General features: G+C 42.0%; 1 long non-coding RNA gene across 1 annotated transcript in view; it reads left to right on the forward strand.

The window, feature by feature from the left end:
• The window catches only part of LOC306983854, a 32862-nt gene that overhangs the window by 11843 nt on the left and 6538 nt on the right, over window positions 1-14481 (forward strand). Inside the window, exon 4 of the long non-coding RNA XR_013794445.1 lies at window positions 5751-5805. This is a non-coding gene — a long non-coding RNA (uncharacterized lncRNA). The remainder of the gene's footprint in view (window positions 1-5750; window positions 5806-14481) is intronic.

Genomic DNA, 14481 nt, shown 5'->3' on the forward strand with positions numbered 1-14481 from the left:
CTTTAAATGCTCGAGCTCTGAAAGCAGGATGGATTCTGATTGGCTGTCAATGTTTTTATTGTTTTTCAGCTGGGAAAAAAATCATTCTGAAAAGGTTCCCAACCATAGACATCATATAGATAGACGCCCTATCGACCGCTACTGCCTACTAGCGCGGTCGAGCCGTGGGGCCGCCATCTTAAACGGTCACCCGCTCCACTCAGTGTCATCTGTATGGCAGGTGCAATGATCTGTCAGCGCATTTAATTAATCATACCTCACTGAAGACCGAACTGATTTTCACGTGGGGGTTTTTTTCTGCAAATGTCATTCATGTAGCTATGATACAGGACACATGGTTCGGCATATTTTAATATTCATAGTAGGCTTAACAGTAATATAATATTCTGATATAAGATATAAAGTGACCAGACGTCCAAAATCAAAATATGTGATGTAGGATATAAGGTATTTTATAAATCACACACTATAAATATGATAAAGAAGCAGAAACAGATAGTTGCAGTAAAGTAAGATATTTTAATAAGTTAAAGAAACAATAATGATTTGTGACACACACACACACACACTTACTCTCTCTCTCTCTCTCTCTCTCTCTCTCTCTCTCTCTCTCTCTCTCACTCACACACACACTCTCTTAGCTGTCCATCGTGTACGATGATGACGCTTGCTCCAGGGATGGGGGATGGGGGTTGGGATAATTTCAGCAACCTTGCCGCTGGTGCCACTTCACGTGGGCGATGAGTCCGATCCGTGAGCCGCACACTCGACCGCAGATGGAGCAGGGGAAACCAGATACCAGGGGTGCCAGCCGCCCTCTGGTGTCTCTGGATTCGCTTCTTAGATCGTCGGTCTTGGTTGGTTTGGTGTATCTGAGAGACAGCAGTGGCACAGGTGCCCTGCCAGGCGGATCTGTCGAAGGCCAAAAATTCGAGCTGCGTGAGGGGAATGTTCGCTCGCTTTAGGAGGTCCCTGGTGTAGTCCTTAAAACGGCGCTTTTGCCCTCCGGGAGATCGCTTTGCACCCATTAGTTGACTATATAGGACTTGGCGGGGCAGGCGGTGTTCAGGCATGCGTATGGTGTGCCCTATCCAACGCAGGTGTTTTTTGGCCACAGCTGCTTCCATACAGATTGAGTCAGTGTTGCTGAGGATGACTGTATGGGGGATTCGATCTTTCCAGGACAAGCTGAGGATCTTCTGTAGGCAGCGGATATGGAAGGCCTCTAGGTTGATGATGTGCTGACGGTATGGGGTCCATGACTCTGCCCCATAAAGCAGAGTGGAAAGACATACAGCGTTGTAAACAGCGACCTTGGTACTGAGCTTCAGGTTGCGGTTTTCAAAAACCCTGCTGCGTAGGCGTCCAAAAGATGATGAGGCTTTTTTTATCCGAGTGTGTATTTCCGTGTCAAGGGAGCTACATGAGGATAAAGTGGAGCCGAGATAAGTGAAGTGGTCCACTGATTTAAGTGGAACACCATTTATGTGAAAACTGGGAGGTGTGGTTGCGGGGGTGGTGAGATGGGACATGAACTCGGTTTTTTGAGTGTTAACCTGTAGGCCAAAAGATTGGTACAGGTTGGATATTGTGTTCAGGGCGTGCTGCATAGAGTCCGGGCTGTGGGCTAAGACTGCACAGTCATCAGCATACTGAAGCTCACAGATCTGGCGGGTCTTTGTCTTTGTGCAGGCCTGAAGCCGACGGATGTTGAAAAGGCTTCCGTCAAGTCGGTATTCCACATGGACACCATCTTCATGTCCCATGACCCGATGGAAGAGGCAGGTGATGGCAGAGAGGAGGATGTTGAAGAGCATCGGAGCCAAGACACAGCCTTGCTTCACCCCAACATTTACCTCGAAAGGCTCTGACTGGAGTTCTCCCGTGAGCACTCTGGCTTGCATCCCCTCATGCAGCTGCTGTAAGATACTGAGAAACTTGGGTGGTACCCCAATTTTGGAGAGGTATTTCCAGAGCAGCTCACGGTTGATGGTGTCAAAAGCTTTGCTGAGGTCAATGAAGGCTACGTAAAGGTCTTTGTGATGTTCTCGGCTCTTCTCCAGCAGCTGCCTCAAGACAAACACCATGTCTGTCGTTGATCTGGTCTTCCGGAAGCCACATTGCGTTTCCGGAAGCACAGCTTCCGAGATGTGCTCAACCAGTCTACTGAGCATAATCTTGGCCAGTACTTTCCCTGCGATGGAGAAGAGAGATATCCCGCGGCTGTTGCTGCAGACTGCTCTGTCTCCTTTCTGCTTGTAGATGACCACGATGTTAGCATCCTTCCAGTCCTGTGGGAGGGTCCCATGTTCCCAGATGTTTTGGATCAGGAGGTGCAGACGACGCGTGAGGATGTATCCTCCATGTTTGAAAACCTCTCCAGGGATTCCATCGGGTCCAGCGCTTTTATTGTTCTTCAGCCCTGCAATAGCTTGCCGGAGTTCTGAGTAAAGTGGTGGAGTGTCCAAGTGCATGATTGGTGGCAAGTCTGGCAGATTATCCAGGATATGTGGGTCAACAGGGTTTGTGTGGTTGAAGAGACTCTCAAAATGATTTTCCCAACGGGCAAGAATCTCATGGCGGTCCTTGAAGAGCGTGGACCCGTCAGCTGATCGGACTGGGGCAATTGCCCGCTTCCTTGGGCCATACAATGCTTTTATGGCATCGTAAAAGCCTTGAGTGTTGTTGCAGTCTGCCAGGTGCTGGATTTCTTGGGCCTTTTGCACCCACCAGGTGTTCTCCATAGTCCGAAGAGCTCGCTGCGTTTCCGCTCTTACAGTAGTGAAGGTGGTTATATGGGTGGGAGATCCAGGGCAGGACAGGAGAGCTTTGTGGGCTTCATGCTTGGTTTTAAGAAGTGACTGTATTTCAGCTGAGTTACAGTCAAACCAGTCCTGGTGATGTTTCCTTGATTGGCCAAGTGCCTCTGAGGCTGCGTTATGAATAGCCTGGCGCAGAGCTGGCCAGTCAGCTGATTCCTCCGGGATCATGTTGAGGTTTTCAGCAAGGAGCCGTCGGAGGTTGTCTTTGGTGATGAGGCTGTTCAGTGCTGTACAGTTCAGTTTCTTGTTTGGGGCTGTCCTCGGGCCACGGGGTTGAGTACTCATGAGTAGTTTGGATCTGACCATGAGGTGGTCAGTCCAGCACTCAGCTCCGCGCATGACACGGGTAGTGAGGACATCTTGTCTGTCCTTCTGACGGACAATCACGTAGTCAAGGAGATGCCAATGCTTTGAGCGGGGGTGCTGCCAGGTGGTCTTGAGTCTGTTCTTCATCTGGAAGATGGTGTTAGTAATGACCAGCTGATGCTCTGCACAGAGGGAGAGGAGTCTGAGCCCGTTGCGGTTCATTTTCCCCACACCATGCTGGCCAATGACTTTACTCCATACCAGATGCTCCGAGCCCACTCTAGCATTGAAATCTCCCATGAGTATGAGTCTGTCCGTAGCCGGGGTTTTCTGTAGGATGGCATCAAGAGCTCTGTAGAAATCCTCTTTGATGTTGTATTCGGCATCAAGAGTTGGAGCGTATGCACTGATGAGAGTGGCGAAGCATTCCTTTGCCAGGGGAATGCGCCATGTCATCAATCTTTCATTGATGCCGATAGGGGTTTCCGGAATGCGCTGCAGCAGCTTAGACTTCACAGCAAAGCCAACTCCATGATTGCGACGAATGCCTTCGGGGACCCCCTTCCAGAAGAAGGTGTACCCAGCACCAACCTCTGTCAAGGAGTCCTCCCCATGTAGTCTGGTCTCGCTGAGAGCTGCAATGTCGATATTATATCTTGCGAGCTCCAGGGCCACCAGTGCTGTCCTGCGGTGGGGCCTGTCAGGAGTTACGGCCAGGTCCAGCAGTGTACGAACGTTCCACGAAGCAATACTTAGCTTATTTTTCACTTTGATTTTTCGACCGCGAGGGGGATGCTCCGACGGTTGCGGCTTACCGCCCGGAGTGTAGGGAGCAGACAATTTTTGGACCACCTTTTCCAGGTCCTTCCCCATCACAGGGGTGAGCAGTGTGGGGCTGCTCAGTCGCAGTGGAAGCTGCCGAAAGGACGCGCTGCTCCATCCCGCAGTCCTAGCGACCATCACTCCATTGCCGCCTGTGTGCATGGTTTGGCTAGACACTCCCAGCCACATCCTTGGCCTGTGCCCACCACCATTCCACATCGCCACAGGACTTTTATGGGGGGGGGGGAGCAAGAAGCTTGCGCATAGGTGAGGATTAAGGTGAAGGTGTGGGTGCGCAGACCTCACTCCCACCATCTTCACTCCTGCCAGATAAACCTCCAGTGGCATGAGGGAACCCATGACGACCTTCATCTGGCAGGAAGTTGCAGGGGGCTGCCGGTGGTCCGGTCAGTTGGACTCCGCCTGTGCCTGTCCCCAAGTGCAGATTTGTCGTCGGGGTTTACTCCCCTAGCCACTGTACCCTCCCGAGTTAGCCCACGTGGCAGTGGGGTTGCCTTCTTCCGCCTTCCCAGCCGTTGTGGAGGTTCTCACACCACCATCTTCCGCCTGCGTCGCCGTTGGGGTCTTCACTATTTACCCATAGCTGGGACAGTGGTTGACGGGCAGCAGGGCATTTCCATTCACCGATGGGCCTGCATGCCACGTCTCTGGGGCCCACTGCTGCTCCGAGATCCCGTACAGCTTAGCCTGGAACCACAAGGGACCAGTTACCATGTGTGCCACGAGGAGGCGTGTACGAGATCTTGGCAGTGGAGAGGCTATGTACCGGCTGAGGAGACTTACACACTCGGCTCCTCTTTTCACCCCTGAGAAAAAAGGGGCTATCCGGTGGCAGTAGCTGAAAGCAGAAAGTGGTAAGCAGAAGCAGCATGCAACGTGCATACCTAACTACAAGCACTACTAATCCAACACTGCTGCACTGACGCGTCACACGCCCTGGTTGAAACCAAACACACACACACACACACACACACTCGATTTGCGCATCGCCGTCATGTGTGTATTACACAGGTAACGTTATTACATTGCTTTCTGATATCACGTGCGCAAACACAAATAACCTATATTTATATAACGTTATGCTTATACAGGGCCGTTGAATGCTTGTATCTGATAACCAAGATACAAGCATTCAAGCATTCCGCTCTTGTAACTTAATTATTACTTTACCCAACCTCTCCATGCCGAGTGATGCAGTAAACATAGCCTAGTTAACGTTAGCTGGCTACGATTTCAGTACAGTAATATCAAAGATCCTTGCTCCTTCTCAATTATCTGGTAATATTCTATTCACAAAATACAACCAAAAGTACGGTAATGTTAAAATTTACTTGTGAAAAGTAATCCCGGGCCCTATTTGCGCTGGTCCGCCGATTAGAACAGGAAAATGCTCCACAGTGCTCTGGAATCTAACTGCTGCTAAGCAACGAAACTAGGAGTACGACCGGTTTAAGATGGCGGCCGTATTTCTCGGTGCCCAGCGGCCAATAGGGCATATAGTCTCTATATAATATCTATGTTCCCAACGGTATAATTTCTCTGTGTAATTATCGTTCTAGTTGTGGTGTGAACTCTGCTATTCTTTTATTTAGAACTATATCTTTTTCATTATCGTTATAGTTATCGTTCTTTGTGTGAAGGAGACTTATTGCATTCAAGGTATAAGTTACACAATGACCCTGGTGTTTCCTCATGTAAAGCTTCAAGCTACGATTGATGTAAGTCGATATAAGTTAAGTGGACTACTTTTAATGGTGGTCCTATTCACTTTGATTACAGGGAAAGTGCACTTGGAACATTTTGTGTCCTTCAGAGGAAAGTCATCAGTATGAGGGTGAGTAAATGACAACAGAATTTTAATTTACATTTTCAAACTGTTCTTTTAATACCTTATGTGAACAAAGATGTTTAAAACGTCGAAGGTACCAAGAAAGCACATACAAAAAGTATAAACAAATGTCCCTTGGCCAAACATAAGCCATCTAGCCACGCAGCATTTATAATAATGACTATTTGTTTTTCAATTAAAAGCTGAACTGTTGTCCGCCGAGTTAATGAGAGGAACACAGGCAGTGGTTAGGAAACATCCTTCATTGTTTGGCAGACATCAGATGAGGAACAACTGTGGGGTTGATGGAGGGTCAAAGCTTTATCTCCATTTCTTGATTTATTTTCCATAAATCCCTCTTTTGGTTGTCTTTTTTATATGCTAATAGCTACTATATATAGTTGGTGGGCTAAACTCTGATTGTGGCCAGCGAGCTGTGAAGTGTAACAGTATAACGGAGCAGAGCTTGCATTGAGCCTCAGGCTACCTGTGTGCTTATGACAGGATTAAACTGGGCCAGAGCCAGCTGGAGCCAAAACACCAGCGCAGACAAGAGCGAACGTGAACACAAGCACACATGTCTCTGATTAGTAATTGAGCTGAATGAGCGTATATACATTTAATAAACATGTAGGCTGTTTTTTATTTATTTTGACCATTTTACTGCTTGCATTTATAGGTATAGTAGAACGGAAATGATGAGGAAATAAGGCTGGGACATCTTCTAAGGCAGATGAAAATTTACTGAACCTGTTAGGGTCAAAGTCCCCATGAATCATAACAAAACCTTGATGGGACATTACATGTCTTAATTCAGATCTAAACATGTAGTGTGTGTTTTCAGGGTAGTGTTAGCCTTGTATAGTAGGACTGTCAAATTGAGTGTGATTTAATTACTGGTATACACACACTACCATTAATTTCTTTGTATACAACATGGATGGATTAAATGTGGCAGTAAAAAGGTGACTGTAAAATATTGTTACAATAGATTTCTATTTCAAATAAATGCTGTTCATTTGATCAAAGAATTCTGAAAAAATGTATCATGGTTTCAGCAAAGATATCAAACAGCTACTTTTAGAAAAACAAAACAAAATTGAGCATCAAATCATCATATTAGAATGATTTCTGAAGAATTATGTGACACTGAAGACTGGAGTAATGATGCTGAACATTCAGCTTTGATCACAGGAATAAATGATATATTAAAATATATTCAAAGAGAAAACAGTTATTTTAAATTGTATTCATATTTCACAGTATTACTGTTTTGCTATATATTTGATCCAATAAATGCAGATGAACGTTAGTATATATATATATATAGTGTGTGTGTGTGTGTGTGTGTGTGTGTATGTGTGTGTGTGTGTGTGTGTGTGTGTGTGTAAATATTGGTGCTGTCAAATCGATTCATCACGATTAATTGCATTTAACATAAAAGTTTGTGTTTATATAATATAATATAATAATTTATATAAAACACACACACACACACACATATATACACAGTATGTATATATATATATATATATATATATATAAATAATATATATTTGTATATATATACACACACATTATATGAATACAAACTTTTATGTTCGTGATAAATCAATTTGACAGCACTAATGACAGCACTTTATATATACACACATTTTTAGCTTGATTTAGTGTCTTAAAAATGGCAATTGGCAAATGTATATATAATATATATATATATATAGAGTATATATTCAATGATTTACTCATCTGCAACAGTAATGTCTTTTTTCATTTGAGGGCGTATCTAGGCAAATATTGATATATGCAATTCATTTAATTAGTAATTGAATAAGTAATTTTATGGCATATGTAATTAACATTATGAATCGATTAACAGTCCTAGTCTACAATTACTTAGCCTGTAGGCAATGATATGAAAGTGCATGGGAGATCCGACATGCTTGTGCGCCTCAGGAGAGAGAGTGACTGTATGGGATATATGAGTGGACGTTTGATGCCACTTGTGTTACAGCACTCAATCGTGTGTGTGTGTGTGTGTGTGAGTGAGTGATAACAGCATTGAGATCAGTCTGCTTCTCTTGACTCTGTGCTGCTGGGGCTCCTCACTGAGATTGGTGTGAATTATTCTAGCGCACCATTTCCATTTCCAATACAAGACCAGACACACACACACACACACACGTACGCGCCCCAGGAGGAGGGACTGGAGGTTTAATTCCATGCTGTACGTTTAAGTGTGTGTGTGCGTATTGTTGAATATTTAATGAGACAAAACCATAGCATGAATATTTGATGATGACATGTGTCCCATATGGAGGGTTCAAAGACCACCACGCCCACAGCTCAAGACGTGTGTGTGTGTGTGTGTGTGTGTGCACACTGATGTGACTCAAATCTCCTCCCAGCGTCTCATATCTGTCTATATCTTATTCTTCCCCGCGTCCCTCGTTCTTATCAGTCCTTTTGTTTATCAGTCTCAGCTCCTGCTATCTGTCCGTCTCTGACAGACCTCTCTTTTAATTTGCACTCTCCTTCTGTCCATCACTTTTGTCCTCAACTGGACTGTTTTTAATGCTGTTTTGTCCATTAGTGTGTGCATCTGCGAGTGTCATTTAAACACACATTCACTGTAATTTATCAACTTAAGTGTTAATTAGCTGCTAAATACAATGACTCTCTCTTTAACATGTCAGTCTGTTTCTAGTCCTTCCTTAATCTGACATGCTCTCTTGATTGTATATCAATCTGAGTCTGTGTTTCTCCCTGTGGACTTCAATGCAATTACTCACATCTGAAGCAGAACACACATGCACCTATAACACACACACACACACACACACACACACACACACACACACACACACCACCCAGAGAGAAAGTATCAGCATCTGCTGAGAGAGAGAGAGACATTAATTAACCCCGCCCCTCTGTTTCTGATGTGCCCCTCTTGAACCCCCTGCTTTAATCCACACCTGAGCCACTCACACACAATCACAACACACACGTTTATTCCTTCCAAGAAGTTGTGCTGGTAATGTAAGTGTCAACTCTGTGTGTGTGTGACTGGCAGCTACAACATGATCAGGATGAGCCCGGGCCTGTGCTGAAGAAGCGCTCACTGATGCTGTGCAGAACTCAGTGACTCATACGAAATACACTGTACTTGTTCTATCTATCTATCTATCTATCTATCTATCTATCTATCTATCTATCTATCTATCTATCTATCTATCTATCTATCTATCTATCTATCTATCTATCTATCTATCTATCTAACTAACTGTCTCTGTCTGTCTGATTGTCTGTCTGATTGTCTGTCTGTCTGTCTGTCTGTCTATCTATCTATCTATCTATCTATCTATCTATCTATCTATCTATCTATCTATCTATCTAACTAACTGTCTCTGTCCGTCTGATTGTCTGTCTGATTGTCTGTCTGTCTGTCTGTCTGTCTGTCTGTCGTTCTATCTATCTATCTATCTATCTATCTATCTATCTATCTATCTATCTATCTATCTATCTATCTATCTATCTATCTATCTGTCTGTCTGTCTGTCTGTCGTTCTATCTATATGTCTGTCTGTCGTTCTATCTATCTATCTGTCTGTCTATCTGTCTGTCGTTCTGTCTGTCTTATCTATCTATCTATCTATCTATCTATCTATCTATCTATCTATCTATCTTTCTATCTATCTATCTATCTATCTATCTATCTATCTATCTATCTATCTATCTATCTATCTATCTATCTATCTATCTATCTATCTATCTATCTATCTATCTATCTATCTATCTATCTATCTATCTATCTGTCTGTTGTTTTATTTGTCTATGGGAGATTCCTCCTCACATCCTATTTGTTGTTTGCCAAGCTAAAAGTAAGTAGCACATACAAATAATGGGTAAAATAGTCAATTTTGGTTAGATTGGATTACTTTTAGTTTTGAATGAAGCACTATAATTATAATCAACATTTCTCTGAACTCGTTGGCCATTTTGTATTTGTCTCAGTGGATCTAAGATTGCCTTCTCTGCAAAGGATGAAATGTTTGAAATGTTGTTCAGGTCGGCGGCTCGCTAGGTTTTGGAACAGAGCTTTAGTGTGCCAACTTTTGAATGGCGTCTCGGCCTCATCCCAATCTCTATCCTGCTCTCTCTGACTCTAATTGTTACCATCTCGGTCCTTTGTTCTGTTCCTTTTCTGCTTCGGTTCGTCCAAATCCATGTATCCATCCAAAAACCCAAATACCATTTGTGTGTGTGTGTGACTGCAATTACAATACCAGAGTTTTGGAGAGCAACCAATAAAACCAACGAGAGAGAGGGAGTCCTTTGTGACTTCTCAGATTTTTTTATTGCTCCTTTATGAGATTTTTCTTACTAATGGCACGTCGAGCCTCCCGTTCTGTGTGTGTGTGCAATCCTGGCAGCATCGAGCATTAAAATACAGCATGCGAGACGTGGAAAAATGGCTGAATCCCACCGGTACTTTATGGCGTGGAGGAGGTCATCTCGTTTCTGAGTCATATTCAGATGTCGGGCAGTTCTGGGGAACATGAAGTATTCGAATGACCTTGGACAGTTACATGGATGGGAAGATGGAAAGTGTGTGTGTGTGTGTGTGTGTGTGTGTGTGTGTGTGTGTGTGTGTGTGTGTGTGTGTGTGTGTGTGTGTGTGTGTGTGCGCGCCGACATCAAACCTCTCTTTGTTTCTCCCCTCTGCTTTGACTGACAGTTCAAGGAAATAGTCACACCTATGATTATTAAGCGTGCACTTCCCGGGCCCTGCAGGCCATTAACTAGCAATTCAAATGTTTGCAAATAATGTGTGTGTGTGTGTTTGCCCCCCTCGCATGCAGATTAGCTTACGTGCACATGTTTTAATTATGCTCATTTCCTGATTTTGCACAGTTGTGTTTGTGTGATTTGATTCTGTAGCTCAGTGCTTAATATATAAACAGAGGAAATGTCTTCTGACATCTTATGAAAACAAAAGCACTGTGTGTGTGTGTGTGTTTTATTTAAAAGATTTATTTTCTTTTTTATAAGCATTAAAACTGTTTTTGACAGATGACATCTCAATCCTGCGGTTGCAGGTGTTCAGCGAGTGTGTGTGTGTGTGTGTGTGTGTGTGTGTGTGTGTGTGAGGGTCATACCTTGCCTCTGGCTTTTGGAGCAGTAGTCAGAACAGGGCGAGCGGTTGAATGCTGAACGGATAGTGGGAGGAGCGCAGGAAGAGATTCACACCTCAGGAATGTCTTTACTACTGTTTGCCACTGGGAATATCCTCTGCACTCTGTTTTTCTCTCCTCCTCGTTCCTCTCCCTCGCTCCTGCGCTCTTTCAGACAGTGAGGAACAGATGGGGCTAGACAGGGTGTGAAGGCACACCTGGTTTTCATCCATCGAGAGAGTGAGAGACAACATGAGCAAAAAGAGAACAGACATGAAAAGACAGAGAGGGTGAAAAAAAGTGGAAATGTTTCGTGATCTCTGTCGATTATAGTTTACTTGAGTTGGGATCTGAGCAGACTTTCCTAGGAAACGTTTAGCCTTGCTTGAAGTTTACAAGGGCATTTTGGGGCACGGAAAATATTTATATACTTATATGAAAAGCTGCATAGCTCTACTGTCTGTGGTTTCCCCAAAATGGCTGATGGAGTGGTTGAAAATATGTGTACATTTGCTTGGTTATCTTTAAAGTGCCTCTATTATGCTTTTTTGAATATTACCTTTCATGCAGTGTGTAATATCTCTGTTTGTGAATGTATAAAGTCTGCAAAGTTTTAAAGATCATAGTGTACGACAAATTAAGTTATTGTCTCTTAAAATAATTGATTCTGAACTGTTGAAACGAGTCGTCAGTAATTCCAGTCTCATTTCCTGTTACAAACCTACGTAACAATGTAACAAATTTGCATAATGCCAGTCTATGGTCTTCATTGGCTACCCGTGAACAACGTCTACTTCTGGAAGAGTTTGGTTTGTGTTGTTCATGTTGAGAAGACGCCGTTTTCAGCGCTGAGAATCCACTTTGATGCACTTCATAAGTCAAGTCATCTTCATTTATATAGCGCTTTTAACAATGTAGATTGTTTCAAAGCAGCTTTACAGAGATAAATGGATAATTTAAGGTAACAGATTGTTTTGGCTTTATATCGGTTCTTAAATAATGTTATTTTCCAGCTAAAGTTAGTTTTGATTGATTCACTTCCGTCGAAAAGATCATTAGTTATTAAATTAGGGGCCGCTAAGACGACACTGTTCTCTCTACACAGACTTTAAACGCGAACGTGATAAACGCTGATGGCGTTCACGTGCGCATAAATAATTAATTTTATAGTTATGTGCGTTTGAATATATGTGCGCAGGTTTGTAATTCCCTACAAAAGAACGAGGACTCGCGCTGGAATTGATACGGAAAAACCGACGCCATCATTACTGTTCATATGATTACAAGCGCTAAGGAAGATCTGGAGCTGAAGTTCAGATATGGTGTAATAGGCTTTTTGTTTCTGACAATCGCTATAAGCAGTCGACCAATCACAACAGACTGGGCCATCTGGCCAATCAGAGCAGAGTAGCTCTCGGAAAGGAGGGGTTTAGAAGAGACTGAATCTTCCAACGAACCGTTTTCAGACTCTTTGAGAAATGAGGTGATGTGCAATAAATATTATGATTTTTTTTTTACCTTGGATGCATGTAATCCTATTGTAGGAGACTCTAAAACAAAATTAGGATCCTTTAAAATAGCATAACAGCGGCACTTCAACACTCTTGAAATTTCCTCTACCTGTTCAAGTCTTCCAAAAGACATGGTGTGTTGGTTTAAAACCGGTTTCTTAGAAGCCACCTTCTCACTAATACCCTGTCAGCGTTCGGTTTAGGACCCAGTCAATGTGTTGAACCTGTAATCCCTAAATTTGGTTGCTATAGTAATTTCCCAGCAGGCTTTGTGATAAGGAGAGGTATTGACTGAACCTCGAGCAGAAAAAGCATGTTGTATTATGTCTTAACCTTTAGATTATTTGTGTCCGTGGCTTAAAGTAGGTACGTATCCTGCTGTTTTAGCTGTCAGTAAGAGTTTGTCCAGGGGAAATGTTGAGGTCAGTCCTGTAGAGATGGACGACCTGCTGTAATGTGAGATCATTGCTCGAGTTAGCTGATGAAAACCGAAGCTTGAAAATCAATTTTTTACTGAACACGGTTTATCGGTCCTATATCAGTATCAGTTGATGTGGATTATTTAAATGTGCATGTTTATTTCCTCTATTTTTATCATTTGTTTACCTTTGCCATCTTCAAATGCTAGTTATTAAAAACATAAATAATTTAGTATCACTGTTTAATGTAATCTTTAGCAAAGCTCACAATAAATATCCATTTTTTATAACGTGTATTATAATGTTGTGATGACTAAATTTACAAAAAGATTGATTTTAGTTTCATTTTAACATGCAAATAAAAGTGACTTGATACTTATTAAAATGATTAAAAACGTCTGCAGTTTGATGTATCAGCCCTTATGAAAAGAAAATATATTTCCCTATATAAATGATCAATGTATTAAATGGTTTAACAGTATATTTGAAAATATACAGAATAATATATTGTGTTAATTTATTACAATAATAATATATAAGGAATTGCTGCTTTTCGTATATTGAAAAATATGTGACAATATATTTACTAATATATCATAATGTATGTCATTTTATATTCAATTATACTCTTTATAATAGATTGATATGTGATCAGACATGGTACTACTGCATGTGTAATATATTGCAGATATATTTACTCATGCAGCATAAAAACACATTTATAGAAAATACCGTACATATAATGTGATATATTTCTTAAATTTTTAATTATTTACATTATAAATGTTTCATATTTTCTAGCTAGTTAACAAGAGCACACCTGCATGTACTAAAATATTTAGTCCAGAGACTATCATAGTGCTGAGGAGTGCACAGCCATTACTTTCTAAATATAGAAGGGTATTAATAGTCTTCGGCCAATGGTCAACCGGACCACAGGCTCTACTCTTCAGCACAATGGTAACCCCAAAAACTCAGACATCCCAGAAAACCTTTTTAATTCCAAAATAATAGAACATAAAACACTAACAGATCTCCCCTATTAATATTGAGCAAAACATTAAATAACACATATTTTTTCTTTAACAGTCAGAAGCAAAGCATGCTGGGAACTAAAAATCTGTTGCAACTCACCCCGTGAATGTCTTTCACATTTATATGGGAACAGGTATGTGCAATGTACACAATAAAGGATAAAACTTTGTGAATATAACATGATGTAATGCTATATTTGTCTTCATTTATAAATATTTTATATGTATTAAGATATAGCCATGCATGGTCAATGCATATATTGCAGTATATTGAAAAATATAAGCACTATTTTCCCATATATGGAAATGTATTATGTAATATATTGCATTATATTTTGCAGTATATTAATATATTTGTGTTCCGTATGGGAGCGCACAGACTCTTAATGGCTCCAACAATCGTCCCATGTTTCCGACATGGTGTTGCGTTGAACTCAAGCATCTTTTGCAGCTCTCTAGCTCCAATCTTCAATATACCATCAAATATAGCATCTAATGTTTATAAAATGCACAACATAGTGGAATATAAGCCTTATTTATTTAT

The sequence above is a fragment of the Phoxinus phoxinus genome, assembly GCF_949152265.1.
Source record: "Phoxinus phoxinus genome assembly, chromosome: 2".
In the NCBI taxonomy this organism is placed as follows: Eukaryota; Metazoa; Chordata; class Actinopteri; order Cypriniformes; family Leuciscidae; genus Phoxinus; species Phoxinus phoxinus.